Consider the following 15,704-nt stretch of genomic DNA (forward strand, 5'->3'; position numbering starts at 1 on the left):
TCAGAAACCAAGAACTATCATCACTTTCATTATTGGATTTGAAGTTTCCTTGGTTTAAGGATATCTGTTCTTCCACATTGAACTGTCCCTGGGAAACTTCTTCAGCTGATTCGTCTAAGAAATACTGAACCAAACTTTCCACTCTGGGCACGTGATTCTTCATTGCACTAAGAAGTTCACCCTTCTGATTAGCCTCAAACTTTTCCACAACAGGTGGTGAAATGCAGCTGGGTTCACAGATTGTGACGTGTATGTGTTCACTACTATCACTCTCATCAGGCAGGAGAGATCTATTATGGGACTTTCCTTCACCAAACACATTTTCTGTCTTGTTGACTGACAAATATGTGGAGGTACCTTCTACTGGAATTCCTTGAAGATCCTCAGTCGGCATAGTGTTCCCAGGTGCCAGAATAATCCTGCTGGACTGACTAATATTACTGGTAAAAAGTCTTCTTGAAAGTCTAGAATTAAATCCTTTTCTATTTGGATTCATCACTAAATAGCGATAAGATATTTCTTCCCTTTCTAATTGCTTAACTGGATTGTTCCAGAGTTTCCTAAACTTTGGAACAGGTGTTATTACCTCTCTATTTTTTTCCTTCTGTACCTCGGGAGTCATGTTGGACAGAGGGCAAGAATCTGACTGTAACCTCTTTGCCCTTGAGCCTTCCTCTTCCACATTAAAGAGATTTATGGCAGAACTCTTATACTCTTTTTCCACAAGAGACAGCCTAGAGAAAATGCCCTCCTCAATCATATCTGAAAGATCTGGAGAGTCCATTTGAGTAAATGACCCTTCTCCTTGGGTTTCTTCAGAGTTATGGTGAATCTTTGTATCCATACTATTTGGTCCTCTTGAAGTGACTACTTCTTCAGGACTTTTGATCTCTTTCTTTTCTGTGTTGTTCAATTTCTCATTTTCCAACAGTGCATTAATGTTTTGAATTTTTATGATTTTATTTTGGTTTTTAACATCGTTGTTATCTAAAACATCATGTAAAGGAACTTCCAGAAGGTCAGAAAAACTGGCCTGCCTCTCATTTTGCATTTTTAGTGACTCTGTTTCAATATCTACGCTTATTAAAGAATCTTCACATTTTTCTTTTAACTCGTCCCTGAGGTCTTTCAAGACTACAGAACAGGGTTTAATTAGAATTGTTCTGCTTCCCGTCTTGTCATTGTCACAATTTTGCTTAGGACTTTCAGAAGGCCCACCAGACACAATCAGCTTTTCTCTAAAATCTGTTTCCTTTGCTTTTATTTCTCTGACATAAGGGCTTCTGCAGTATGATGAACCCTCTCTAGATACTCTGACTTCACTTTCTGACGACACCTTGTACTGGTTAACCACATTCAGAGTAACTGCGGACTGTTCACTCTGCTCTTCATTTGAAACACGGTCACTGGCATGTGTTTCTCCCACTCTCTTGCCTGTAACTTGCTCATTGCAAGCTGCGAGGTGAAAGCTGTGAGGTGAAACAAGAAAATAATGCTTTCATTTTGTGAGGGCAACTCAGGAATACCAGTGTTACAATCAAAGTTAACAGTTAAAGAGACACTGTCCAACCCTCATCACAATTGTATCTTAAAGGGGTGGTGGAAGTTCCCGAGTTACTATAGGATCTACAAGACTTCTCATCTAACTTTAGTGGGACTGAAAATGCTCTAGCACCTTGCAGAGTCAGACATTAAGAATCTTAAGTACCCAGGCCAGTTTTCAAGCCTGATTACCATCTCTCTCCACTGACCCTCATTTGAAGAGACATTCCTTGTTTAGACCCAAATTTGCCTCCATCCCACAAAGACCTTATGATATCTCTTTCAATTCTGTAAATTACTGATATCAGAACTGTTGCATAATAAAATGGAGGTTGTCTATGCTAAAGAAATTAATACCACATGGTTTCTTGGTTCTTATACTATTTGTATTATCCCCCATTTTGGGTCTGTATCTCATACTGTGTCCCACGTTTAATCTCTGCAGGTTAAAAAGCATACTGGTTGTATTGCTGCCATGAAACGATGTAGTGGAAGTCCTGTGACAGTGCGACAGCTTTGACATGAGTTTTACAGGGTCAGCAGAAACACGTGAAAAGAGGGAACATCCATTTCTAAGGCTAGGTCTTCACTAGCAATGCTATAGCGCTTCAGTGTAGACATTCACTCCAGTGATAGGAGGGATTTTCTCCTCACTGTAGTTAACCCACCTCCCCGAGAGGTGGTAGCTAGGTCAATGGAAGAATTCTGCTGTTGACTTTGCGCTGTCTACACAAGGGGCTAAGTCAGCTTTACAACATCACTCAGGGTTGTGGATTTTCATACTCATGAGCAACGTAGCTGGGTTAGACTAACTTTTTAGTTCAGAATTGGCCTAAGGTACTGAGACACTCAAAACACACAAAGTGTCCCCCTATTGGCTGATATTCACAAAACATGCAGTGCATTACTGGACTTGTTGCCATCTAAAGAGCCATATGCTACCTGATTCCAGGTGTACACAGCTCTGCCATATCAATGGAAATTAAATGGGGATGTGGTGTATGGCTCTAAATGAGCACCTAGCACTTCATAATGATAAATAATTAACTGGATTTATAAATACTACCATTAATTATTCATTATAATTTTTATTTCCCATCCTGATTGTTTAACCATTTAAAAAGGAAATATTAAACAGTCAGTTGCCCCCAGCATGGAATTCAGTAGCCATGGGCTTGGGCTTGCTCTGGCCTTCTCTCAGAGCTCCATTTTCCACAGCAGTCCCCTCAGAGTTCATCAGATTGAGGGGCCTCAAAGGGCACCTATGCTCTGCTGCCCTGCCCCATTCCGTGGTCACAAGACCCCAGGGCAACACAGTACTCCACTCCAATGAGTTGTTGTGAAGGCCAAGACTATAACAGGGTTCAAAAAAGAAACAGATAAATTCATGGAGGACAGGTCCATCAATGGCTATTAACCAGGATGGGTAGGCGTGGTGTCCCTAGCCTCTGTTTTCCAGAAACCGGGAATGGACAACGGGGGGGATGGATCACTGGATGATTATCTGTTCTGTTCATTCCCTCTGAAGCACTTGGCATTGGCCACTATCAGAAGACAGGATACTGGGCTAGACGGGCCTTTGGTCCGACTAGGGTGACCATATTTCCCCAAGGGAAAACAGGACATCGTGTGGGGCTAGCCCGAGCCCTCCCCACACCCCACGCCTGCGGTGCTGGCCCAAGCAGCTAGCCCGAGCCCTGCCCCACTCCTCCCCCCATACCAGGCTGGGGCTGGCATCGCCGCTCATCCAAGCTCTGCCTCTCCCTGACCACGGGGCTGGCATTGTTCTTCCACATCTCACTTTTTTGACAAAAGTGGGCATTTGTCCTGTTTGCTCTTGCAAACTCAACAAGATGGCAAGAGTAAATGGGACAAATGCCCACTTTTTCCAAAAAAGTTGGGATGGCCAGGATAGGGCTTAAAAAAGGGACTGTTCCAGCCAAAACTGGATGTATGGTCACCCTGGGTCTGACCCGGTATGGCCATTCTTATGTTCTTAAAACAGGCTCATCACAGAGCTTCATGCTACTATGTAAAATCTCTTTCCCTCGTTCCCACATCACTTACAAATGGCAGCTATAAATAACAGGAAGTGCCCATAAGACTTCACAGACCCTGTTCAACCTGCCTCTTTCAGGTGCTCAGAGGACAAAAAGAACAGCAACTCTGGCTCCATACCACCCCCAAACATGTGACACATCTGAGCCTCAGAACAGGCAGGAACTTTAGACAGGAACAAGGTAAACTTCACACCCTGCATGAGACCTGTAAAGGGAATCCTCTTCCCCAAGGGCTCACTATGATTCCATGTGCCATAAACTGCTCTGTGCCTATCATCTACAAAGGGGTCTGGTTTGATAGTTGTAGATCTGGCACAGTGGGACACAGAAATGGGGTCTGACAAGTACTGGAAGAAACTGGTTGGGGGTCTGTTACTGTGTGTGACGGTTTTGGAAACTGGGGAGTCTGGCTAGTCAGCCTCTCAGATAGATTCAGTAGGATTTAGCAGATGGAAGGGGAGTTTAGTTAGGGGTTTTCACAACTGGTGTGGGCTGGTTGGGAGCTTGTCTGGAGGGCTGTATAAGAGTTTAGCGGCTTAAGGGAGATCTGTTTGGGGTGGGTAAGGAAGTTTTTGCAGTGGGGAGAATCCTAAACTTTTCTGTTAATGAACGTCCTCCTTTTTCCTTCATGTTCTCAAGAGCCATAGAGGGTAAAGGGCAAAATCACACGGTAACCTGAACAACTCTTTCTCCTCTTTCAGATCAGGAAAGATGGGCAACTTGGAGTGAGTTCCCTGGTCCCAGGAGTTTGAAAGATTTCCTGAAAAGTCCATTTGACTTAACAATTCTTTCAATTTGGTTCCTTCATTATTAAGATGAAACTCTGTTTTGACAGCATTCAAAACAGTCAGTCTCGCTCCCTGTAACGTTACTGATTCTTCTGGACTTTGGACTTTCAAACGGCTTTTCATGCTATGTGACTTCTCATTTTGCCCCAGTGCCTCAAGGTCTGGGATTTGTAGAGTGCTACTGAGTCCTTTAATACAATTTTCATCCAAATCATCACCAATATCAAAGCATGTTTCACTTTGGACAGTTCTGCTTCCTTTATCGTTATCATCATCGTTGACACCATTTATTTTAGGAATTTCAAAAGCCTCACCAGCCACAACAGCCCTTTTCTTAAACACTTCTTCTTCTGGATTTATGTCTCTGTCAGGGTCCCCAGTGCCAAGGGAACCTGCTTCCGTGTTTGATGTTTCCATGTTTTCAATGTCCACATTCAGACAAAAGTTTGAGTGTTCACCATGAAACCTCTGGTTCTCCATTAGGATTAATGGACTGTTTGAGGCTCTCCTCCTCTTCTTTTATTTATTTATTTATTTGCTGCCAACTGATGAATCAGTTGATGGACACACAGCTCTCTTCAGTTTAACTCTCTTCAGGATGGAGGTACTTCTGGTTTCACTTCATTCCTCAAGTAACTGCAACAGAAATGCTTTTCAAAACTCCTGCAGAACAGACTTGTTCCCCACAGCCCTTACAGAGGCAACTGTTGAAAAACAAAACAGAATCATGGTAACTTGTAAAAAAATCATTATTCTCTGTGGACAACATAAGTACAATGGCCACATTCAAAGTTAACAGCTGCTCCTACATAACTTTTTCTGTCGAGTTCTCCTGTTCCTTAGCTTATCCCCTTAACCTCTGCCAGCTCAACATCTCCTATCACTTCTGCTAATTTCTCCCACATTGTCCCCTGTACTTGAAATCTCAGACTTGTCTATATGGCGAGTTTGTGTACAGCAGCTTGCCATGCACTAACTCACCATGTGAACCCGGCCACTGCACACTAAAGGTTCTGTAGTGCATTCTGACACACTCACGGCTCCTCAAGGCTCTCCTCCTTCACAACAGACTAAATTTTCTAACTTGAGTTCCCCATTGGAGCTGTGGGATCCCCAAACCTCTGAAAATCAGACTACTTGTGTAGGTGGCTCAGTGTGGATTTAGATGCTTAACGTTAGCCACGTAACTGTGAAAATGTGGCCTTAGTCCTCCCGTACAAATTTCCTCCCGGGGCCCTTTTCCCCACATTATTCTTTCACATGATTATATAAAAGAAATAACAAGATGTCTTATTTTTTTTCTGAAGTGCACCACACCCCCATGCAGTTTTGCGCAACCTCATACACACCAGCGCTCCCTCCTGCACGCCCAGTCGTGCTTCCGATGGCCTGGGCACGTTCATGCTGTGTGTCTGCACACGCATGCTCAATCTTATCCGCCCACGGGTGCCCCACACCCCCCATGTGAGACTGCAGGTGTTCATGCACACACCAGGCAGCTGCATGCGTGCGCCGCACACAGGCAGGCAGGGTCCCACGCACGCCCATGCACACGCAACATGCCCCGGGCACCACAGTGATGCTGTACATCTACAGAGCGACAATTATAGCACCGGGATCCCTCCCTTGGGCACTAACAGGGCCTCAGCCCCACACCCTGGGGGAGTCCGGCAAGGGGGGGGGGCACAGACCGGAGGGAGGGGCACAGGGACCCCGCCCCACACCCCGAGGGGAGGGGCCGACGGACCCCCGGGGCGAAGGGCACAAGGACCCCGCCCCCACGCAGGGTCCCGTAGCCCCGTGGGGGGGCTCCCGGCGCCCCGCCCACTTCTCCCTTCCCCCACTCACCGGTGGTGCCTTCGGGCCCGTGCGGCGCACGCACCACGTGACAGGGCACGCGCGCCCGGGCGGCCGTTAGGCGGAAGGCGATCACGTGGCTGAGGCGAGGCCCGCGCCGAGTCCGAGTTCACACCTGCGGCACGTGACGCCCGACGGGGGCGCTCCCCCTGCGCGTGAGCCGGGGAAGGCGGGGCTTTCTGGGAACGCGGGGGGGGTCGGTTGGCGAGCTAGAGCTGGGGGGCTGGTTGGGCGGCTTCAGGGGGTTACAGCCGGGGGGGGCTGGTTGAAGGTTTCAGGGGGTTACAGCCGGGGGGGGCTGGTTGAGGGTTTCAGGGGGTTACAGCCGGGGGGGGGCTGGTTGGGCGGCTTCAGGGGGTTACAGCCGGGGGGGGGCTGGTTGAGGGTTTCAGGGGGTTACAGCCGGGGGGGGCTGGTTGGGCGGCTTCAGGGGGTTACAGCCGGGGGGGGGCTGGTTGAGGGTTTCAGGGGGTTACAGCCGGGGGGGGCTGGTTGGGCAGCTTCAGGGGGTTACAGCCGGGGGGGGCTGGTTGAAGGTTTCAGGGGGTTACAGCCGGGGGGGGCTGGTTGGGCAGCTTCAGGGGGTCACAGCCCGGGGGGGGGCTGGTTGGGCAGCTTCAGGGGGTTACAGCCGGGGGGGGGCTGGTTGGGCAGCTTCAGGGGGTTACAGCCGGGGGGGGCTGGTTGAAGGTTTCAGGGGGTCACAGCCCGGGGGGGGGCTGGTTGAGGGTTTCAGGGGGTTACAGCCGGGGGGAGGCTGGTTGAAGGTTTCAGGGGGTTATAGCCGGGGGGGTGGTTGGGCGGCTTCAGGGGGTCACAGCCCGGGGGGGGCTGGTTGAGGGTTTCAGGGGGTCACAGCCTGGGGGGGGGCTGGTTGAGGGTTTCAGGGGGTCACAGCCTGGGGGGGGGCTGGTTGAGGGTTTCAGGGGGTTATAGCCGGGGGGGTGGTTGGGCGGCTTCAGGGGGTCACAGCCTGGGGGGGGGGGCTGGTTGAGGGTTTCAGGGGGTCACAGCCCGGGGGGGGCTGGTTGAGGGTTTCAGGGGGTTACAGCCGGGGGGAGGCTGGTTGAAGGTTTCAGGGGGTCACAGCCTGGGGGGGGCTGGTTGAGGGTTTCAGGGGGTTATAGCCGGGGGGTGGTTGGGCGGCTTCAGGGGGTTAGAGTGGGGGGGGGGCTGGTTGAGGGTTTCAGGGGGTTATAGCCGGGGGGGTGGTTGGGCGGCTTCAGGGGGTTACAGTGGGGGGGGGCTGGTTGGACGGCTTCAGGGGGTTACAGCTGGGGGGGGGACTGGGTGGGAGTTTCAGGGGGTTACAGCCTGTTGGCTGATTGGGCAGTTTCTGGGGGTTATAGCCGGGGGGGGCTGGTTGGGGGCTTTCAGTGTGTTATAGCTGGGGGGCTGGTTGGGTGTGTCCTGGGGTTAGTTTGGAGGGGGCTGGTTGGGGTTGTCTTGGCATTGGTAGCTGGGATGGGTGTGACTAGAAGTTGAGGCCTAGTAGGGAGGCACTTCGGTGGGGGCTGTGCGTTGCCCAAGGGGGAGTATAATTTTGTTAGCAGGAAGGTGACATTGCCAAGATTACCCACTCAGTCCTTCCCGCCCATTACATGCAGCAAATCCCAACAACCCTAATGATGATCCACCTACCTCTGTGGTGGGCTTGGCACACCATCTGCCCCTTAGGTGACCTATTGACTGGCACCCAGTGGTATCTGTGGTACCCCAAATGCTAAATCTCACAGCAGTGTGCGCATGTGTGGGGTGTGCTGCAATTCAGCCTCCATTTACACTCAAGCTCTGTGTGCAGGTGACATACCAGGCCCAGTGCTCTAAAAGAGGTTTCCCAGCGCTCTAAAAAACCCACCTCCACGAGGGGTGTAGCTACCAGCACTGGGAGCACGGATTATATTGGTGCTTTACAGCACTGAAACTTGCAGTGCTCGGGGGTGGGGGGCATGTTTTTTCACACCCCTGAGCGAGAAAGTTGCCGTGCTGTAAAGTGTCAGTGTAGACAAGCCCTGGGTCGTCAAGTCAGATCACCACACTATTCCTGGTGACTTACCTAGCCTGAGTTTGTCCTTGTCCTTGGAAGCCTTTCAAGTCCCTGTAAACTTAATTGTTCCACAAAGCCAGCCAGCACTGAACAACTGACGCACTTGGAAACCGCCATCAAACGCTTCAATTAAACTGCTGGGTGGGGATGGATATGACTACAGCCATAAGCCCTGCAGTGGCACACTCTGCTTGTAATTCTTGTACTCTGGCAAGAAATGTTCCCTCTAGGTCATGGGCGAGGCATGTTGGCAAGATAAAGGGAAGCTTGCCCTGCCACTGCCCAGGTAGAGGACTCCACTTTTGGAGGCTGGCGATCACCGTTCCACAGCACAGAATTTAAAGGTTAAAAGATAAATCCGTGTATTCTGACCAGTGTTCCCTGAGTAGCTGCTGTCCCGCTGGTTCAGACAACTTTTATTAGTTGTGTGGGGTATATGATGATTATTATAGTAGCATCTGCATATCTTAGCTGAAAGCAGGGCCCCAGTGTGCTAGAGGTTGTACAGACTCATAGTAAAAGATGGTCCCTGCTCAACAAAGCTTACAGTCATTCTATGCAAGACAGACAAAGAGCTGAGGGGAAACAGAGGCACAGGGACTTGTCCAGGGTCACACAGTAGGTCAGTGGTAGAGCTGGGAATAAACCCCATCTCTCCAGTTGTCACAAATAGCTAGCACATAGCCCCAAACTTCTACCAGGGTAGGGCTGTCAAACTGACATTAGGACGAATTAAATGTTTAGTTATGTTTTGTGGCCCAGGGCTATGAAGAAATCCAAGTTAAATTATCCTTTATCCACAGCACATATCCCATTGATGGCAGTGGGAAATTTGCAGAAAGATCCAGCAGCATAACAGTCACCACCCTACTGGGATGAAAGAGGCAGCTCACATTTCTCCTCACCGGGGTGGGGGGGGGAGGGCAGGGTTGTTTCAGGCTCTGTAAGATTGGGCAACATTGGGATGATTTCTTCACCACCATAAGAGCTATCACTTTTTTCCATGTGAAAGTTTGCATTCTGTAGGTTTTTTCAGAGGCCAACCCTAGCCTGTCAAACTCGTTACTGCAAGATCTAAAAAACCACCACTAACCGCCCCATTTTCTAGTCCAAATGTAAAGCACACCTCTTCCACTTTGCCTTCCCCAACAATAACCCATAAACATCAGCTATTAAGGGCTTCTCTTGGGAGTTATTCAGGAACAGCTCTTATATTTTCCCTATCTTTTTCTGGAATAACTTTCATGTTTATACAAGCCCTAAATAACATTAAAACAAACAAGCAAAACTCCTGTAATTTCACCCCTGGAGGACAAAGAGAGAAACCACAGTGGACAGATGTTAGTCAACTGTGTTCCTTTTAAACCCTGGAATGCTCTTGGATACCATGGGATGAAAGCAGGATAAGAGCATAGAAATGGCTAAGAACTTAGAAACAGAACAGTAAATAAACAACCTAAATCTGTCATGGGTGTCAGCTAAGCACAACAAGTAGGTTAGATGTTTGACACACCTGACTTGAAGTAGGAGTCACTGGCTGACATTCTGAGAACCAGCGCTATTATCCCATTATCTTATATTTTGTTAGCAGTTAGTTTCTTTAGTGCCTCCATATATTTGTAAAATAAAGATCTGCCTAATGCTATTTTACACTGCCTACTGTTATAGGAGAAGGGTCTGTTGATGAAGGCTAGAACTTGGAGAGCTAGGTTGATTCTCAGCCCTTATTGTTTGTATCATGGCACTACCTGGGGGCCCCAGTCAGGGATCAGGACCCCATTGTTAGGCACAGCACATACATCTAACAAACAGACAGTCCTTGCCCCAAAGAGTTGACAGTCTAAGTCTGGGACCAGCCACAAGTCAATTGGGGCAAGTCAATTCATTTCACTGCACCTCAATTCACATCTATAAAATGGGAGCATTAATCCTTGCTTGCCTCCTGGGGTGATGTGAGGATTAAATCACTAATCCTCTCAAAATTCTGTGAATGGAACATGCTATATAATTGCAAAGTACTATCACTGTATGTAAGAAAATAACATACTGTATAACCAAGGGCACAAAAACCTTGCTATGCTGTACTTGCAGCATACCTGGAGTTCAAGGGCTGCAGGTAATTTATCATTTTAGTTAAAAAAATCCATGTTCTTATTTAATAAGTGTGTGCTCTGAATCTTTCTTGACTGAGGAATTGCTTCTTGTCTGAATTCTGTTAGGATGGGTCACCCCAAATCCATCTAAAATTCCCTCTTTGTATCACACCAAATGCAAACTGAGCATTAAATAAATCCCAGCAGCGTTTTAGTATAATTTTCATTTTCTTGCTGTAGAGGTACTGTGAATTCCACATATGCCAGGAGAAAATCCCTCTCCTATTAGCATTGCTGTGCCATCCTCTTTTGTTTTCCACTTCAACTACACAGCAAACATGAGGGAGACCTGAGTTTATAATGCAAGTTTTATGAAGTGTGACGATACTATAGTGATGATAATGCAAGAGAGGGAGGGTGGATGGGGAGGGAGAGAGAGATCGATCGATCAAAGTTCCAGAGAATTCTAAGTAAATGAGTGCACCTGTTCATCCACACTGAGGAAATCAATTAATTTTATAAGTCTGCAAATATATTTCTTCCAGGCCTTGTGGGAGGGCGTAACGGGGTACAGATCAAAGCTACTCCAGTTCTTCCGGCCTATCGATTCAGTACTGGTTTTCAGGTAGCTGAGAAATTGCTGATGTCCATTATGAAACCATTGCTTGCTGTATTAGGCTCTGCAGATTTTGCAGTCGGGAAGCCTTGGCTGACTAGAAAAACAATTACTCTGTATTATTGCAGTTTCAGTACAGGTCTTATACATTGAGAGGTTACATTTGGACTTGTCCTCAAAATTGTTACCTGGAAGAATGGCAGGATGGCAGTGGTTGTCAGGAAGTGGGCCCGCAAGAGACCTTGAGCAAAGCACTCAAACCAAATGGAATGAAGCGGAGTCACAGAGGACACATGCAGTTTTCTCTCTCTTTGATATTAAACGTGTGTCGTTTGAGAACACGTTCTGACATGCGCTATTGTTTACACAGCACCGTAAGTAAGATACACTGCACTTTACAGAATGCATAGAAAGACAAGGCCCCTGCCCCATGGAGCTTCCAGTCTAACTCAGACAATGACAATATATGGGACAATATCCTGTGAGTGGAAGATGTAGAGGCATCATTAGCAAGGAGGAGAACAATGTAAGAATGCTTTGTAATGTCCCCAGGGTCATCTTCTCTAGGGTCCTGACCAGGACTTTGGAACAGCTGTTGAAGAGACCATTCCACAGAGGTCTCATTACAATTTGACACAGAGCGCAATTCATGCTTGGGACAGGACTTTGGGAGGTTGGTCTGTGCTGTGTGGAGACTCATGCAGTGCAAAAGTGATCAGCAAAGCTCAAGGTCCTTGTACCTTGAAGGTCCAGTACCTTGATTGAAGGAGCTCCCCAAAAGACTAGGATTGAACAGGCTCCACAGAAGAAGTGGATTTAAAGGAGTAAAGTGGAAAGGTGGCATGAATAACGGTGCAAATCCAAGAGTGGAAGAAGGAGACAAGAGGAGTAATTAGGCGAGAGGTAGGATGAATGAGTGCAGAGATGTGGGCTGGCACCGAGGTGTGTGGGATCTTAAAGGTTAGGAGCTCATGTACTTTCCTTTCAACTATATCCAGCCTGCTGGACAGCAAGGGTTACAACAGAGGAAGCAGGGATGGGGACAGCAGAAAACCAGGACATATCAAACAGTCTTATCATGCTGGAATTCCGCAAGGTCCCCAGGCTTGGTACCTAAATGCAATTACTTTTAAAGGAAGAAGAAACCCCCTGTGCACTCAGGCAACTCTGAGAGCGGTATGTGAATCAATGTGTGTCTGCTGCTAAAAGAGGCAAAGCAGGGTGAGGGCAGGAGGGGGATGGGGTGATGGATGGAGTCAGGGCTGAAATTAGTTTGAACGGTTCCTGGTGCATTGATCCAGTCAAGCAAGTGGCAGACACACGGCCAAAAAAGGAAGAAGAGAAAACAAACCTGCTGTTTGCTGTGTGGCTAAAAGGCATTTCCTCAGCACAGCACTAACCACTTTCCATAATTGATTCACTGCTGGGTCCACTGGGCAAATGCTCCTAGTATATTTTTTATGCCCAGAACAAGGAGTTGATTCTAATTGATCTGGAAGCTCAGATGTACAGTTAGTTCCCCTACAGGCCTAATGATGTCATTCCAGAGTGATTGGGACCCCGGGGACTGCCACTCGTCCTCCGGGGGTATTTATGCTCAGAGACAATTTTATTCAGGCTCTGAGCATCTGGGGAGAGGAGGAATCAGGCAGAAAGTTCTGCTGCAAGAGCAGACTGGGCTATCTCAGTGCCTTGCTGAATCAGCACAGGACTGCTAGATGGCAGGAAGGACCAAGCAGTATCTTGGGCTGCGTGTGAGGAAGCCCAGACCCATTTGCATCAATGAGATGGCCTCTTTTCTCCCTATCAGCAAAATAGATGCTAATTCTGTCCTCTGATTGGAGGCCGGGATGAATGCTCAACTCTCATTCCTTGCTCGGCAAGAAGAGCTGAGGCTGGAGCTTCTGCAAGGCAGCTGTAGTGAGGTTCTGGGGGCTGTTCTGGTGTGATCCGTGTACAGCCGGAGACCAAGACCAGCAGTTTTTGGAGTTTTTGTGGCAACACTCATTCACCTAACCACACCTCCCAGAGAAGCTGGCTTGGTGGAGTGCTTGAAGATGATGTTTATGGGATGCAGCGGCCCTTTTGGATCAGGACCACAGCCCCAGACTGGTGCAAACACCTTGGTCTCAAGGTGGGATCAGAATAGGGAAAGTGAACAAGCCCAGATAATGCACCACCAAACCATAAGGGTCAGAGCTTCCTTCACTGTGTGAAACAGAGTGCTGATTGCCTCCTGGGAGCTGACTGCATCCCCAGATAGCTGCCAATCAGCTGGGCACCAGTTTGGAATCAGGAGCACCATGGTGGGTACTGTTGAGATGGAGGAGAGCAGGGCAATTACAGTTTGTTGCAGGGGTGTGTGGTCAAGGTGGCCAGTGTGCTAGAGATTATTGAGAGATTTAAACAGTTGGTGTTTCCAGCCATTGCTGTAAGCTATGCACCCATTCTATGTCTCCCCCCACCCCCAACAAACCCAGGAGCACATTACACAGTCAGGAGTGTTAGTCAGTGGTGATGCAGACCTTGGTGGATCATTGTGATAGGTTCCTGGATATTCCCATAGGGTGGCCAGGCAAAGTGCACAAGGGCAGAATGCACAAGAGCAGGCAGAGGGGAGCTCTCTCCCTGCCAAACAGCAGCAGCATTAACGGTGTCTCCATCTCCACTGTAGCCAGAGCTTATGAAACTTTTCCCTGATCAAACAAGCGGGGAGAGACACCTGTTTAGCGAACTACTCGGCAGGGGCGGGATGCCAGAAAGCAAAATGGAGATGGCCATTGACCACTAACCACAGCTCAGTGTTTTGCATAGCAAGTGAAAGCAAAGGTGAGACCTTCAGTGGACAGCAGAAAGAAGTGGCAGGTTGCAGCAAATTACACACAGCTGGATCCACAACCACAGCACTGAACTCTCCCCCCTCCGCAGCCAACTTCAGTTGTGAATCCAGATCCAAATTCAGCAGCTTGGTGTTCTAGGATGAAAAATTCATTGTTTGTTACTCATTTCTAAAAGCATTCCTCCCTTCCTCTAGCAGCCTCTCGACTCCTTCCCAGTGTTGACAGCTCTCACAATATGTGGTCTTTTTCTTAAAGCCATGGCAGGCAGAATTAAGAGTTTTGCATGAAAAGCTCAGCTGTTATTTAGAGAAAAGTGCAATTCTAGCCCCATGGCTGCAGAGTAAAGCTTGAAAATGTGACCCGTGTATGATCCTACGAGCCCAGAATGCAAATAGAAAGAACCCAAAATGGTCTTTTTTAATCATGTTAGTTTTTATGCAAATCTCATTATTTTGGAATGCATGGGTTTGACAATAGTGCCTTCCTCCATCTTCCTTTGAGACGATCTGAATTCCCTTCTAATACGTACTTTGGATCTTTCCCTGATTCACATCATCAGCAAGATTTATAAAATAAAATGCTATGAGATTAAAAATTAAATCACCCTTGTTGGCATTTGTCCTTCCACAGACGAGAGGGTCTGCCCAGCTTCCAAATGGTACTTTAGGGGAGCAGTGCAGAGAGTTTGAATCCACTATCCAGCAAGCAAACGACAGATGTAAAGATCTTTTAAGAAGCAACGGCCTGTTCCCTCTCTAGGCTTTCAGAGGCCGTTGATAGTTATGTGATTTTGAAGGATAAAAAACAAATAAAAAAAATTCTCCTTCCAGATGCCTTTTCTCCTCTTGAACCTTGCAGCAGCCTGGCTTCGACATGCTGGTGCGTCACTGCCACCGTGGTGCCGCTTCGCAGCTAGACAGGGACATCACACGCAATCATAGTCCACTCATCTGTTCTTCTAAGACTGGGTAATAGCAGTTTTGTCCTCTAGTAAATGAAAGAGCGGCTGGTTTGTTGCAGCCCCAGCTGATCTTGAAGAGAATCACAGTGAAAAAATGTCACCTGCTGATTTGATCCAGCCCGTGTGGCATTTTTCAGCAGCTGCCCTCTTGCAATCACCCATTGTTCTCAAACAGGTGGAATAAAGGGAGTAGATACAAATAATAAATACAAAAGGGTTGGTGGGGGAAATAGATTAGAGCCCTCATCTTTCAGCTGCGCCGGACTGGCTTACAGAGTGCTGGATTTACAAGTGAAAATGGTTTTAATCGATTCACCCTGGTCCCTAATTGATATTTGACACATCAGAAGAAACCTTGCGCCATCTGGCAAAATAGGACACAGCTGAAAGTCTCTATTCAGAAGAGAACAAGGACTAAGATAAACAAAGGATGCTGCAGGTCAGGTGTGAGGTGCATCAGCAGAGCTGTGTAGGTGTCTAGGACAGGAATACAGGAGGAGTTCATTGTAGGTCTGGATTTAGTTTGATTACTGACAGGGTGTGAGGGCTCAGGAGTGGATGTTGCCTGACAGTTTTGGAACAGCTGGGCCTGGGGGACTGGAATATATTGAGGTGCGCTCACAGAGCTGTATGCTCGACTGCATGGCTCCTGATTTGAGCCAGTTCAATCATCCTCTAGCTATTGTGAGCACTAAAATTCATTTAAAAACAATTTCCAAGCAAAGGCACAAGGTTTGGTAATTTTGCTGGGCCTCTGGGAACACAATTTAATTCCAGTCTGAGGGCCTGAAATGAATGAGCAGGTTTGTCTCAGTTTAACAACAAGCAGACAGGAAATCCATAAGAAAAATTGTGTTTGCAGAAATCAGGGCTTCACCTTGAATACTGGTATTACCTAGT

This window comes from Lepidochelys kempii, chromosome 19 (assembly GCF_965140285.1).
Source record: "Lepidochelys kempii isolate rLepKem1 chromosome 19, rLepKem1.hap1, whole genome shotgun sequence".
NCBI lineage: Eukaryota > Metazoa > Chordata > Testudines > Cheloniidae > Lepidochelys > Lepidochelys kempii.